The 14,880-nt window shown below is 52.1% G+C and overlaps 1 long non-coding RNA gene across 1 annotated transcript in view; it reads right to left on the reverse strand.

Annotated features, from left to right (window-relative positions):
- LOC144107891 (uncharacterized) overlaps positions 1-1,740 on the reverse strand; it is a 37,739-nt gene extending 35,999 nt beyond the window's left edge. Inside the window, exons 1-2 of the long non-coding RNA XR_013309430.1 lie at positions 1,702-1,740; positions 175-382 (exon numbers count right to left, since the gene is read on the reverse strand). This is a non-coding gene — a long non-coding RNA (uncharacterized LOC144107891). The remainder of the gene's footprint in view (positions 1-174; positions 383-1,701) is intronic.
- Positions 1,741-14,880: the final 13,140 nt, after the last annotated feature.

Here is a 14,880-nt window from a genome sequence, read left to right on the forward strand (position 1 = left end):
AGGCAGGCAGGTTTACTAGGTAACGCCCAGTATGCAACCAGACACGCAGGAAAGGGAACAAAGGGAGAGAAAGGAAAGAAAGAAGAATAGAAAATAATGACACAACAGACATGTGCAAAACTGAAATACAACAGATAATGCCGACAGTGATTCTGTTACCACAATGAAACTTACCAGCATCATGCGTGCTGCCTGGATATGGCCCGTCAAGCTGACAGATGAGCCCATTGGGGCACATGAGGGCTTGATACTTCAGTGCGTGGACTCTCTTGTGCCCAGAGAAGTACACTCTTTGACCTTCTGATGGCCGACATATGGGACGTGCCGTTCCATCAATAAATGCCCAGCAGTTGTCCAGGGGGGCACCTTTTAAGTAAACTGCCTGAAATGAGAGACAATGAGATGCGATTAAGCTTAATCACATGTTTAGAGACTTCAAGGAATCACATGTTATAGTTTAAACCGTGGTAACCAGTGTACAAAATATTATGGTGATAGAATATGGAAAGAAAAACTGCAAGTACTGGGTAGTAACACGTGATTTAGTCAAATGGCATGCAGTGATACCACACACTGCTTGGTGAGCGCTCCCATCGTCTGAGAATTTTTCTTGCCCTGTTCATCAACCACATCACATGAGACGCAACTGAGATATAGGAACTGCTAAAGTGTTGACACACAACCATATCCTAAGACTTCACATGGACAACTGTGCATATTGTGTCTTTTACATGACTCATTTGGTTTTGGTTTTATGGGGGTTTAACGTCTCAAAGCGACTCAGGTTATGAGGGACTCCGTAGAGGGGGGCTCCAATTAATTTCGAGCACCTGGATTTCTTTAACATGCCCTGACATCGCGCAGCACACAGGCATCTAGTTTTACATAATGCAACGAAAATGACACACATAATGAGAGCCCTCACCATGCTTCCGCAGGGTCATCTCCTAAGGAAATAGCACAGCAAAAAGGGAGACCTGCGCAGTTTCCGCCTGAGTGTACTTGACGCCACAACAATCAAGCACTTTTCACAGCAACGAATCTGGCTTCTAGATTTCTGCAACTCATTCATTACATACTAAGACTTCTATTCATAGTGCTATGTAAATTCCTTCTTTTTTCTTTCTGCTGTGAATGTCATGCGACATGCAGAATAAAAGGGTAAAATGAGAAACTTATGTTGCTCATTTCTTTCAAATAAGACGTGCTCAGCCACTTGTGACACAGCAGATTGTCAAGCAGTGATCCAAATCTCTGCTCGATGTGCAGCATTGTTTTGTTTGAAATGCTCGATATTACTGAGTAGTGGCGGCCAAAGAATTCCTGCAGATCGCACAGTCTGTTCGGGTAGGCCAGTCGCCGCAAACAGATGCACAGGCCTTCTCGCCCAGACACTCGCACTCCCTGAGCGCTTGTTATGTATTCGGGCACTTCTAAAGCGTTCACAAGCGTCCGAAAGTCCGCTTTCTCGAACCTAAAGTGACTTCGGAACGTGCTGTCGGGCATGGTGTCCAGATTCAGCAGGCCGCGCCTGGATGCATAGAGTCTGCATTGCTGTTCACGCTCGCGCATCATCACGGCTTCGATGTCGTCCCAGCTTAAAAACGCTAGGCAGTAGGGGTCCGAAAGGATGCTAGTACGCACCATGACGTTATTAAGAACCTCGCTCGGTTCGGTTACCTAAAAAAAGTCTGGCCCTACCTCCACTGTGCAGAGTACGAACCATTTGGCCACGCAACCGGCGATCTGCGTGATTCGACTTGGATAACCTTGGCCGTGCCTTGGCTAAATAGAAAAAAAACTTTGTCGGAACATATTTTCACAATTTAACACCAGATGGCGCCACTGCAACCTACGCTATCATTGCGTTCAGGTTGGCATACGATAAACTAAATGTGGCCGTGCGACCTCTTCTGTTACCTCCCGCTAAATGCTTGCGTATAGCGTACGCAAGCGCTCATACGCTATACTAAAAGTCTGTAATATATTTCGTGCGCGGGAACGTAAGCACGACCGCTACCAATTTAAATTTCTCTTTCCGCATGTATCTCAGAGGGATTGGCGGGATAAAGGGCTGACCGTAGTATCTCTCTGCTATTGGTACCTGCCTGAATCAAAGCATTATGTGCACGCTTTTATTACATTCTATGACACTTGGCCAAGTGGCTGTCACACGCGCCGAGAGAAACATTCCCTCCTCAGTAGGCATTTAGCAAGCCAGGGGAGGAAATAAGTGCATGGTTTGTTTGTTGGTTGGAAGCACAGGTGGGTGCCCTCGGAGGTGTTAGGTCATGGCGCCGAAGGGCCGTTAGGCTGACGACCTAAACCTCTACAAGCTGGATCACACCACATACTTCCGGTGTCTGAAAAACCGCGAAAAGCACTCTAAGGCTAGTAGCTGGCAGGTCCGAAACGGACCCTTAAAGTCGTGGAGGAGCCCGAGGTAGCTGACCCCGGGTTACGTTTTCCTGTCTCCGGCGGTCGGAGCCCGTTGCGCTTGTGGATGGTCGGGCATCCCGTGAGTGGAGCCGCACCAATGGGCAATCTCCATACTCTCTCCCTGTCCTTGCCAGACACGCCAGCAATGGAGTCGACACAAATGAAGGATCAGAGCCAAAAGTCGCTGTCCCCATTCCCATCCCAAATCATCACGGGAGTCTTCCCGGGCCCGCCACCCCGGCTGTGGGTCGCTATGTAGCTTTTTACACCCCCCCCCCCCCCGCCCCTCATTTTTTTTCCTTTTCCCCACCTACGTGTGGCAAAAGTATACTATTGCTTTCGGGCATTTTCATTTAAGATTCGATGAAGCCTGTTATACTTCAGTGGTGCAGGCAGGGGCTTGTTGTTTTTCATTTTTTTAGGTTGCCCCACCCTAATATTTGTGAACATAATGCTTATACTGAACAAAAAATTTTCTCTGTGATGGAGCACCAAGACGGTATCGATATAAGCGCGGGCGCGTGCTAAGCGCCGGCACAATTAAGGTGAATGCCGAACTAAATGTCATGAATAACATATCAATTTTATCCTTTTGATAACGTAAAGACTTCGATCCTGCACTACAACCACGCTGTGGAAGTATGCTGGATGACGTTTTTTAGCGGCCGCAGGGCAGTAATTCAAGCCTATATGCAGGCGCCATAGAGTTTCTTACTATTAACTAGAGGGAAAGCTGGCGCCCGCCTATGGGAGTTTGCATGGAGCTTCCTCGAGACCACCTTATACTCCAGTGGCGCTCTAAGCATCATGGGGTGGAGAGCTACCGACGGCAGAACCACAACTTTTAGCCAAAAAATAATGCAAAAACAAACGTTGTTCGATAATCAAGAATTCCCTTGCATTCAATATCAGGTCTATAAATTGCAACAAACAAGCAGAAAAGAAAGTAAATATAAAATATGCCAAAAATAAGTGATGGCTTGACTCCTATTGGCCAAGTATTGCAGACAAGAGCCATTATTTCGTTCTTAACAGGCACTTTCTTAAAAAGAAATATGTTTGTGAAAAAAATATTGTCGCTCCATCATTTTAAGAGGTTTTTAATGGCACTGCAGAAACCAAAAACCTTTTATTGGCGTTGTTGCTTCTGCGTTTTCGCTACTATGGCTTTTGCGCACTACTTTTGCGCAAAATTCGTCTGCGCCGTGGACGGAACTGAACATCTCAGAAACGCTACTCTTTGTTCCCGAATGAGAAAAACGACTGTCCCGCACCGGCTTGAGAACATGCCGGTTTGGTTTAAGTTGTTTTCGTTTCCATGACCGACGTACAAGTACCACACGTAACACATTTCTTGTTATAAAACATTAGCGCCGCAAGCGTCCCAGTGAAAATTTCACGCGCATTTCAGTTACTGTATGCTCTATATGGCCGAGATCAAGTTGAGTGCAGTAGAAGTATTTGTGTTAGCCATTTTGTAAAACCCAAAATGCAATTGTCATATGGCCGCCTTATCGCTACACGTTGCGCAGGCGTGCGTCAACAAATTAGGAAGGTAGTCAAGACTAAGGGCGTCGTCACCTGAGGGACTTCATTTCCAATCAGTAAACATATTTTTACTGCTACTTAGTCTGTGTAGCTCAATGCAGACGAAGCATCTCCAGACGAGGGATGCCCCTTCTTGTATATGCTCACCGCCAACGCGCGTACGTATCTCGTCGCGCATCAGTACTATATATGGCTTGGACTTTGCTCGGAGACGTGCGCTCTCCGCGCGGCGTTTGTGGGAAGAATGAGCGCCGCTGCAGTTTTTTATTTTTTAAAATTGTTTTTAGGGGAAAGGAAATGGCGCAGTATCTGTCTCACATATCGGCGGAGGCAATTTCCACTTCTCCGAACAACCACTATATCTCCGATCTCTCCATACCCGGCAGGGCGTCTCCGGGCTGTCCCTCTCCTGCTGGCGCTCGAGCGACAGCGCCTGTAGACGGGACGCTGAGGCGCCACCGAACGCTTGCCTTGTGTCTTTACGGTTGCCGCGCGTGCAGGCTGGTCGCCAGTTCCTCTTGGTTCAGTCGCGAGACGCGACATCCGCGACATGACGAAAAGGAAGAAGTATAAGCGATTGCTTTACGATACAACTAGTGATGTGCCGGTGCGGACAAGGCATAGGCAAAAATGCGAGGAAGCGGAAAGCAGTGCTCTTGCAGGGGCACAGTTCAGCTCCGATATTTCATCTGAATCGGAATGCGAGGAAAACGTGCCGACACCTCACCCTCTGCAGATAAGTGAACCAGGCGCGCATGCGGCTGCAGTGACAGAAGAAGCTAGCGGCTCGCAAGCCCGCCAAAGATCCAGTGCAGCAACGCTTCCGGACTACAAGAGCCAGACTGCTGGGAGTGAAGATCCGGACGATAGCTCCTCGCGGGATTCTTCAATGACAACCGATGACTCCGACCCCAGAGCCGATGAAATATCGGAAACGAGAAACGAACTGGTGAGGCTTGTAAATGTATAAACCGCGGTTGTTTGAGCCTGACAATTCCGTGTCGTCGTGTTGAATGCAGGATCCCCATGCAGTCCTCGCAGTTTTCTTTCCCTTGTTTTTTTGTCTTTTTGCTAACTTTCTGCTTATTGAGAAGGCTTGCACTTAGTGAAAGAACTTTATGAATAAACGAATAAAGTGCGGCTGGGCTATATATAGTTAGTTATTTGTAAAACTTTTGCAGTGCAGAAATTATAATATCAACCTCTCACAATTCAGATATGTTGACCCGCTGCGGTGGCTCAATGGTCAGGGCACTCGGCTACTGACCCGGGCTACCTGAGTTTGAACCCAACCGTGACGGCCTCGTTTCAATGGAGGCGTAACGCGAAGGGCTCATTCACACTTGAGCGTCGCAGAGGTCGCGCGACTGTTTTTTGGTAGAAAAGCTACAGTCGCGGGCCAGTCGCTCGCTGCTCGATTTTGCAGCCCCGCGACTGCGAGTCACAAACCGCTGAACCAATCAGCGAGCGAGCCGAGCTTTCGGCAACGACACCGCTCGCGGGTGCGCCGAGCGACGAACTGCGCTAACTGCTCCTTGGCTGCCGTAGTCGTCGCGAAGCCTAAAAGGTTTCACATCGATGCCGCTGCTGAGGGTGTTTCGGAACTGACCAGCGCTGTAACCGAGATGCTACTTTCGTCACGGCTTTATTGTGAACACCGTGTCATGATGATATAAAAGTATGCTCGATTTCCGCGACGCAGCGGAGAAAGCAGACGCGAGGCGATCGAGCCACTTTAATTGGGCAACAGCAGCAAAGCGGCTATGAGAAGAAATTTGCTTGTATCCAGCAGCTGGGTATTGGTCAACCACCCTCAAAACTGATTCATTTTTGAATTTCGACTTCCCATAGCATGCTATGAACGCGAACAAAGAACATACTAGCGCATTTTTCTGGCGCTGGCGGCCGGCATCCAGGCTGGCTGGCAGGCCGCTTGTACAGCCGCGGTGCACATTGCCGCTATATATTATGCGTTGCATATTGTAATCACTCAGTTCAGCCCTTGGGCGCGGCCAGGCAGCCACAAAACCACGGGACGTGACGTCACGACAGCCGGAGGAAAAGCTGGGCCCTAACTCGCGCGGTCGCGCGCGGCCGCAGCCACCACCTGACTCCCGCTCCTCCCGCTAGGGGCGCTGCGCCGGCGCGTGACGTCACGGAGGAAAAGCTGGGCCCCAACTGGCGCGGTCGCGCGCGGCCGCAGCCACCACCTGACTCCCGCTCCTCCCGCTATGGGCGCTGCGCTATGATTGACGTCACGGCATATGTATAAAAGAGCTGCGCTCCTTCGCCGGGGCAGTCTTATACCCCTCTCACACGGGCATTTCGAGGGCCCTCGAACCGATAGTCTATCGACTCAAAGGCGATCGAGTGCTGCTACATGGGCAGTTTCAATGGCGATCGAGTCAATAGTGTGACGTTCCTTGTGTGTGCTACGAGGGTCCGCGTTCGACGGCGCGGCGTAGACGGAGCCCCCAGTGGCGGCGAAAGGACAACCGGACCCCCTTTCATGTTTCTACTGTATATGGCTGCAAGCAACTTGAGTGAGATGGCTTTTGGGCCTGCCGCCGTGGACCGCACGGAGACGACCCAGATGACAGTGGCATCATCAATTACCGAGCCATACTCGTTGAGAGTGAACGACCAGAACGAAGGGGTTTAAGCACAACCGGATCCCCTTTCCATACTGTCGGCACGAGTCGAACGACGCCGCCGCCGCCGCCGCCGCGGGGAAACGGGCGTTATCTTCCCCAACTGCCGTGGCCGTTCCAAGGGGGCCTCGTTTCGGCGGGCCTGGCCCCGTGGCAAGACGGCGGGCATCATCAATCAACCCTCCCGAGCACATCCCAGGACAAGGGACCACTTTCCCGGCCTTTTAGCGACCTCGCGTTCCGGCCTTGAGGGGCGAGTGTCATTTGATGGAGAACGGAGGCTGGTGACCCGCGGGAACCGACAGCGGGCCAGAGCACGCCTTACCACAGCCGACGCTATGCGCTACCTCGACGACAACCTTCTTTCCCTCGGACTCAACACGTGAGGGGGGCGAGACCATAAGTGCGGTGGTGTGTTTGTGCGCCCAAGTGAAAGCCCTAAGACCCCCCCCCCCCACCCACTCCGGCGTGGGCGTCCTCACCCTAGGGAGTGTGGGGATAAGAGGATATAAAAATCGACAAAGAGTACCGAAGGAGGAACGCTCAGGACGACATCGTTCGCCAAGGGGGCCTTAAGAGGATATAAAAATCGACAAGGAGTACCGAAGAGAGACGCTCAGGACGACATCGTTCGCCAAGGGGGCCTTCAGCGCCGAAGCCCGACGGCGTGCAGCTTCTGCCAGCAACCGTTCGAGCTCAACTCTGGAGCCCCTCCATCGTCCCCATGAAGTCGTCGGCACGTAAGCTCGGACGCCCCAGCCTCTGATGTTTAATCATAATCAAGTGTAATTATTGAATATATCTGTTTGTTTAAACTGAGCCATACAGTGTCTCATTGCCTCTCCGTCCCGTGTGGACCTGCGCATTATGGGGGGGTCATCACACTGGTGTCAGAAGTGGGGTCTCAAATGCAAATGTCCTCTGAATGCTGCGACATTCATGACTTCAAAATTGTAATCAAAAGGGAATCACGGGACTGATTGTGGGACTTTTACCCCCATTTGAGAGGCTTGAGGCACCGGAGGGCTTGAGTGAAAAAAAAATGTCTGTATCTGAGGGAGCTCCCACTCCACAGCCGTCGCTCGGAGCAAGCATGCTGGCATTAGGAAGCGTCATTCCGACGTTTACAGGAGATAAGACAGGGGTTCCAATCTGCGATTTCTTTTCCATGCTAGAAGAGATTGCGAAAATGGGGGGATGGTCCGATGCTCAAATGCTGGGAATGGCGAGGTGTAAGATGGCAGGAGCTGCTCATGATTTTGCATGGCGAGACGAAAAAGTAAAAACCACAACGTCATTTGCGGAATTTAAGAAGCTCGCGTTTGAGCATTTCGACACTGAACCACGTCACGTGCGGGTACAGAGGTTCCGTGACGCCGGACAGATGGTAGGGGAGGACGTGCGAACGTTTGCGTCGCGGCTTCAGCGCCTAGCACGCGATACGTTAAGCAGGGAGGAGGAAGGAGACCAGCTAAGGAAGAAATACGCGGAGGATCTACTTAAAGAGGAAATGACCGCTTTGTTCGTGGCTGGTCTGCAAGACCCCGTGCGTCGGTTCGTGCTCTCGCGCAAGCCGAGCAATTTCGACCAAGCCGTGGCGGCCGCATTGGATGAGGAACGAAATGAGGCGTTAACGACAGCCGCAGCGAGAGTACGCGTCATAGAGAAAGCGGTGCTCAACCCTGAGGTTGCTCTCTTGACAGAGCGGTTAGATCGCTTAGAACAGCTGCTATCTCAGCAGGTGGAACGCCAGGTTGAAGCGCGCGCTCAACAGCGCCCATTCGCTGGAAACCGGAGACCGCCACAAAGCTACAGGCGCGGTATGCGAGATTTTGAAGAAATCGTATGCTTCGCTTGCCAGGGTCGCGGACACATCGCCAGGTTCTGCCAAAACGTGCGCCGTGGGGAGCCGCAAAGAGAAGCAGGCGAGACACGCCCTAAGCAAGCCTACAGCGGGGCTCCAGATACCGAGACAAAAAACTAGATAGTCCTCCCCAGCCTGAGGAGCGCGGGGAGGGAGCAGTGGATGATGAGGTGGTGGTAGTTTGTGTGGCCGACGAGGCATGCCCTGTTGTGCGTTGTAAGTTAAATGGTTGTTGCATGGAATTGTTGATAGATACGGGGTCAAAGGTGACATTGCTTAAGGAGAGCAGTTTTAACACGCTTCGAAGGAAGGGGGACCGCGAGGTGTTGGAAGCGTCTGGTGGTATGGCAACCAAATTTGTAGGCATAACGGGGGATCCTCTTGGCATAAGTGGACTCTACCGGTTACTCTTCTCTCTCGGCGGAACTGCATTGGAGCACCCCTGCTACGTATGCCCGGACACGGTGTCTCTGCCAAACGGAGTGTCAGGTATATTAGGGCAGGATTTTTTGAAAAAAGGGAAGGTAGTAGTCTCATTCTCTGAGGAAGAGGTTAATGCGGGCGGCTCAAAAGTTCCGTTTTTGAACAGGAGAGGGGCTGAGATTCGCATTACCGATATTGACGCCCGTCAAACAGTGGGATCATTGGAGAAGGTATATTCGGGGGTTGCCGTCAGGCTGGTCGATGAGGCGGTCGTCCTTCCTTGGTCGGAGCACATTTTGTACGCGTTTGTGCCTTCAGATGTAGAGAGCGGCGCCGTGGGAGTGCTTGAGCCGGTCGACTCTCTCAGCAATGGCCTGAAGGCAGCCGCGTGCCTCGTGACAGTTAATGACGCCCACAGAGTGCGCCTACGGGTGGTTAACTGTAGCCAGCAGCCACTGAGCCTTCCCAAGAACAAAACATTGGCTTTCTTCACCTCTGCGATAGAGAAACGTGAGCCCACCGATACGGTACTCGCAACTGTAGAGCATGCTAGTCCTTCGGCTGCTCCAAAGGTGTCGTTCGATCTTTCTCACGTAAAATCCAGGGAGAGAGAGCCTCTGGTTGGTTTGCTGAACGACTACTCGGAGGTATTCGCCGCGTCCAACCTGGATTTGGTTTGTTGTGGCGTTATAAAGCACAGGATAAAAACCGGCACTTCATCGCCCGTTTACCAGCGTGCGTACAGGATTCCTTACTCCCAACGTGAGGAGATGGAGCGGCAGGTGCAGGACCTGATTGATAGCGGCATTGTCGAACACTCAAAGTCACCCTGGGGAGCACCAGCACTACTGGTGGAAAAGCCAGATGGCTCGTATCGATTGGTAGTGGACTACCGCAAACTAAATGCCGTAACTCGTATCGATCCATACCCCATCCCCAATATACAGCAGACGCTTTCTCAGCTGGGCTCTGCCAGGTACTTCACAGTAGTGGACATGGCGGCGGGATTCTGGCAGTTAGCAATGGATCCGGCAGATGCCGAGAAAACGGCATTCAACACGCCCTCAGGGCACTATGAATGGAAAAGAATGCCGATGGGTCTGGCCAACAGCCCTGCTGTCTGGCAGAGAACCGCTGATGTTATCCTGGCAGGTCTTCTGGGGAGGCGGTGCTTCGTGTATATGGATGACATGATCATATACAGTGACAGTTTTGAGAACCATTTGCGCAATATTGAGCAGGTTTTGGTGCGACTAAGAGGAGCGGGTCTCAAGCTGAAGCCCTCTAAGTGCCAATTCCTTAAAAACGAGGTGAAATACCTCGGGCACGTTGTTTCAGCTGACAGCGTGCGACCGGACCCTGAGAAACTAAGGTGTGTCTCGGATTTTCCATCCCCGACTAGCGTCCGCCAGGTCCGGCAGTTTCTCGGTCTGATCGGTTACTACCGAAGGCACATAGAGGAGTTCGCCAAGCTCGCTAAGCCGCTCACCGCCTTAACAGCCAAAAATGTCGCCTTTCGCTGAGACGAAAACGCGGAGGATGCTTTTGGGGCCCTGAAAAGGAAGCTAATGAGTGCACCGCTGTTGCGCCACCCGGATTTTAATTTGCCCTTCGTTATGGCCACAGATGCGTCAAAGTTCGCAGTTGGTGCCGTGCTATCTCAGGTTATCGAGGGCAAAGAACACCCCGTTGCTTTTGCTACCCGACAGCTGAGCTCCACAGAGCAAAAGTACGGAGCTACGGAAAGGGAGTGCCTCGCCGTTGTCTGGGCAGTAAAGCACTTCAGATGCTACCTTTACGGCCGCAAATTCAAGCTAGTCACAGACTGCCATCCTCTGAAATGGGTGATGAGTGTCAGGGACCCTAGCTCGCGACTCGCTAGATGGAATCTACACCTGCAGGAATACTGCTTTGAAGTTGAGCACAAGTCAGGAAAGACACATCTGAATGCTGATGCACTCAGCCGCACTGCTGCCGTGGGAGCAATAGATGAGTTTGTCCCCGTAGTCGACCCCGCCGAATTACGCACAGAGCAGTGTAAAGATCCTGACCTGAAGCGAATAATCGAAAGCTTAGAGGGCGCACCGTCTCACCCCGAACAGCTAGGTTATTTCATTGGCAAAGACGGCACCCTGTGTCGGCGCACGAGGCCAACCAGGAAAGGGAGACCAGAGAAAACCGCTTGGGAGAGAGTCGTCATACCTCGGTCGTGGACAGAAAGGGTTCTTCGCGCGTTTCACGATGCGCCATGCGCCGGTCATTTTGGCGTAGCGAAGACACGCAGGCGTGTGGAGCGTTTGTACTTTTGGAGTGGCATGCGAGAGGATCTTAGAGACTACTGTGCGAAGTGTCATTCCTGTAGCGAAAGAAAAACACCCAAGGGACGAAGACCAGCTCCAATTCAGCCGTTCCCTGAGGTTTCGGCTCCCTTCGAGCGAACAGGTATGGACATAATGGGCCCATTGCCCACGACCACTTCCGGAAACAAGTACATTTTAGTATTTCTCGATCACCTTTCAAAATACGCGGAAGCGGTAGCACTCCCAGATCAGAAGGCAGACACCGTTGCAAGAGCATTTGTCGAACATATCGTGCTCCGACATGGACCCCCGAGGCAACTCTTGACAGATCGGGGAACGAACTTCGTGTCGCAGCTAATGAGGAGAGTTTGCGAGCTGCTTAAGATCGCTAAGAAGCAGACAACACCGTACCATCCGGCTTGCAACGGTGCGGTGGAGCGACTGAACCAAACCGTGGCCGGGTTCCTGTCGCATTTTGTTTCGCGCGACCAGCGGGACTGGGACTTGTGGCTCCCGTATGCAATGTTTGCCTACAATTCCGCAGCACACGAGAGCACGGGCGAATCGCCATTCTTTCTTCTCTACGGCCGAGACCCGGACCAGCCTAGTGAAGTGCCAGAGGGCCCCCGTCGTGTCCCATACGCTTCACTGGACGACTATAAGGTTGAGCTAGAATCGCGATTGCAAGTGGCGAGGGACATCGCAAAGGAGGCCTTAAAGCGGCGAAGCGCAGGAAGGAGGTGCACGATCGCAGTGCTAGAGACGCACCGTTTGATGTGGGGGACAGCGTGTACATTGAAAACTGCCAAAGGCAGATTGGGCTAGCTCGTAAGTTCCAGACGAAGTGGAAAGGACCGTGCGAGGTTGTCGAGAAGCTTTCTCCGGTAAACTTCAGAGTCCGAGACGTGAACCGGCGCTTGATAAGGATACACGCAAATCGCCTCAAGTCGGCACCGGTTCAGTATTCACGAAATGAGGAACGGGAAAGCGCGGATTTTGATGGGGACAGAAGTGAAGCGGAGCGCGCAGATAGTTCGCAAGAAACGCCCTCTCCTGCATTAGTTCGGCAGGCGCCAGAGGTGACGGCCGGAATGCCACCGGATTTACTTCATGCATTGCTAGAAGAAGAAGCGCGCGAGGTTGCCGCGCAGATAACGCCAGGAGAGGCTCCTGCCAAGAGCCCTCGCGAGTCCCAAAGCAGACAAAGGGTCACAGACTTACTTAGTATGACTCATGAAGGCCGATATCCGCTGCGAAATCGGAAAGCTAAGTCGGACTAATGGCGTAAACAGAGCGGAGTTGTGAACTGGTTAGAATTGTGTAATGCCGCAGCTCATAACATTGCTATGTGCTTATGTGTTAAGTTATCGGAGTTGGTAGTTAAACCTTTCTGTCATTAAGTAACACCTTCACAGGAGAGCATGCTGAGCGCATGCAGAACCTACCCTACTTCCTTTCGTTATCTATATTTTGTCTGTGCCGTGATCGTGCTAGAAGTGGGAGCTCCTTTGTAACTGTGGTAAATTTATTTCGTCCAGTTTGGACTAGAAAGGAGAGGCTTGGGTGCTGAGTTTCATGTTTATCTGTGAAAGAAGATCAGTGCTGCCCCTGGAGACGCCAGTTATGACAGCGGAGGCATATGGTGTTGTGCAGTGGTGTTGAGTGCAGCGAAAAGTGTTTTGTCGGACGCACTGTGCGAGGCGATTCAGAAAGACAAGGGGAGCTGCATGGACTCAAATGTTCGGAGAACATTCTTCTGGAGGGTGAGCGAGTGTGACGTTCCTTGTGTGTGCTACGAGGGTCCGCGTTCTACTGCGCGGCGTAGACGGAGCCCCCAGTGGCGGCGAAAGCACAACCGGACCCCCTATCATGTTTCTACTGTATATGGCTGCAAGCAACTTGAGTGAGATTGCTTTTGGGCCTGCCGCCGTGGACCGCACGGAGACGACCCAGATGACAGCGGCATCATCAATTACCGAGCCATACTCGTTGAGAGTGAACGACCAGAACGAAGGGGTTTAAGCACAACTGGATCCCCTTTCCATAGTGTCGGCACGAGTCGAACGCCGCCGCCGCCGCCGCCGCGGGGAGGCGGGCGTTATCTTCCCCAATTGCCGTGGCCGTTCCAAGGGGGCCTCGTTTCGGCGGGCCTGGCCCCGACAAGACGGCGGGCATCATCAATCAACCCTCCCGAGCACATCCCAGGACAAGGGACCACTTTCCCGGCCTTTTAGCGACCTCGCGTTCCGGCCTTGAGGGGCGAGTGTCATTTGATGGAGAACGGAGGCCGGTGACCCGCGGGAACCGACAGCGGGCCAGAGCGCGCCTTACCACAGCCGACGCTATGCGCTACCTCGACGACAACCTTCTTTCCCTCGGACTCAACACGTGAGGGGGGCGAGACCATAAGTGCGGTGGTGTGTTTGTGCGCCCAAGTGAAAGCCCTAGGCCCCCCCCCCCACTCCGGCGTGGGCGTCCTCACCCTAGGGAGTGTGGGGATAAGAGGATATAAAAATCGACAAGGAGTACCGAAGGAGGAACGCTCAGGACGACATCGTTCGCCAAGGGGGCCTTCAGCGCCGAAGCCCGACGGCGTGCAGCTTCTGCCAGCAACCGTTCGAGCTCAACTCCGGAGCCCCTCCATCGTCCCCATGAAGTCGTCGGCACGTAAGCTCGGACGCCCCAGCCTCTGATGTATAATCATAATCAAGTGTAATTATTGAATATATCTGTTTGTTTAAACTGAGCCATACAGTGTCTCATTGCCTCTCCGTCCTGTGTGGACCTGCGCATTATGGGGGGGTCATCACAATAGCCTACCTAGTCAACGGAGCAGCACGGACCTCCATCGAGATATGCAACGCATTCTTGGCTTAACCAAGCTAAGCCTAGCCATTTTTTTCTTCTCTTCGCTCAGGTCGTCGCAGTACATTGCTCTTATCGAAGGACCAGATCACTTTCGAGGGCCAAGCGCGAGCGCAGGAGACGCGGCCAAAGCAGACGAAATTCTCGAAAGCGCGCGAACGGCGTCATTACCAAGAGTTCTTATTTCAAACGAGAATCGAACGAGAAGGCGACCCGCAGGTCGCCTTTGCAAGTGTGAACATCGGTGTTGTCGAACTGCGGTGTAGTCTCAGGCGGCTGTTGGTCGCGCGACCTCTGCGACTCTCAAGTGTGAATGGGCCCTAAGGCGCCCGTGTGCTGTGCGATGTCAGTGCACGTTAAAGATCCCCAGGTGGTCGAAATTGTTCCGGAGCCCTCCACTACGTCACCTAGCTCTTTCTTCCTTTCTTCTTTCACTCCCTCCTTTATCCCTTCCCTTACGGCGTGGTGCGCTTCATGTGTCTGCCGATATCTGAGACAGATACTGCGCCATTTCCTTTCCCCAAAATCCAATTTTCAATTTACCTCAACTTGAAGTTGGAAGAGAGAGAGCTGAACTTGCAACAAAATTTACGAATAAGACTTAAGGGTATTTTCACAGACATGAAAAAAAGCGGTAGAATTTAGTATATTTTTGATAGCTAGCTTAAATTACAATTGTTCTCATGATGCATGTTTTCAAAGCTGTGTGCTTTCGGCTGTTAACGCACTCGTATAAAGCACAATTAAATGTGCTTTCCGTAGTGAATGTGCAAGTGTCCATTTTGGATGC

This window comes from Amblyomma americanum, chromosome 1 (genome assembly GCF_052857255.1).
Source record: "Amblyomma americanum isolate KBUSLIRL-KWMA chromosome 1, ASM5285725v1, whole genome shotgun sequence".
NCBI lineage: Eukaryota > Metazoa > Arthropoda > Arachnida > Ixodida > Ixodidae > Amblyomma > Amblyomma americanum.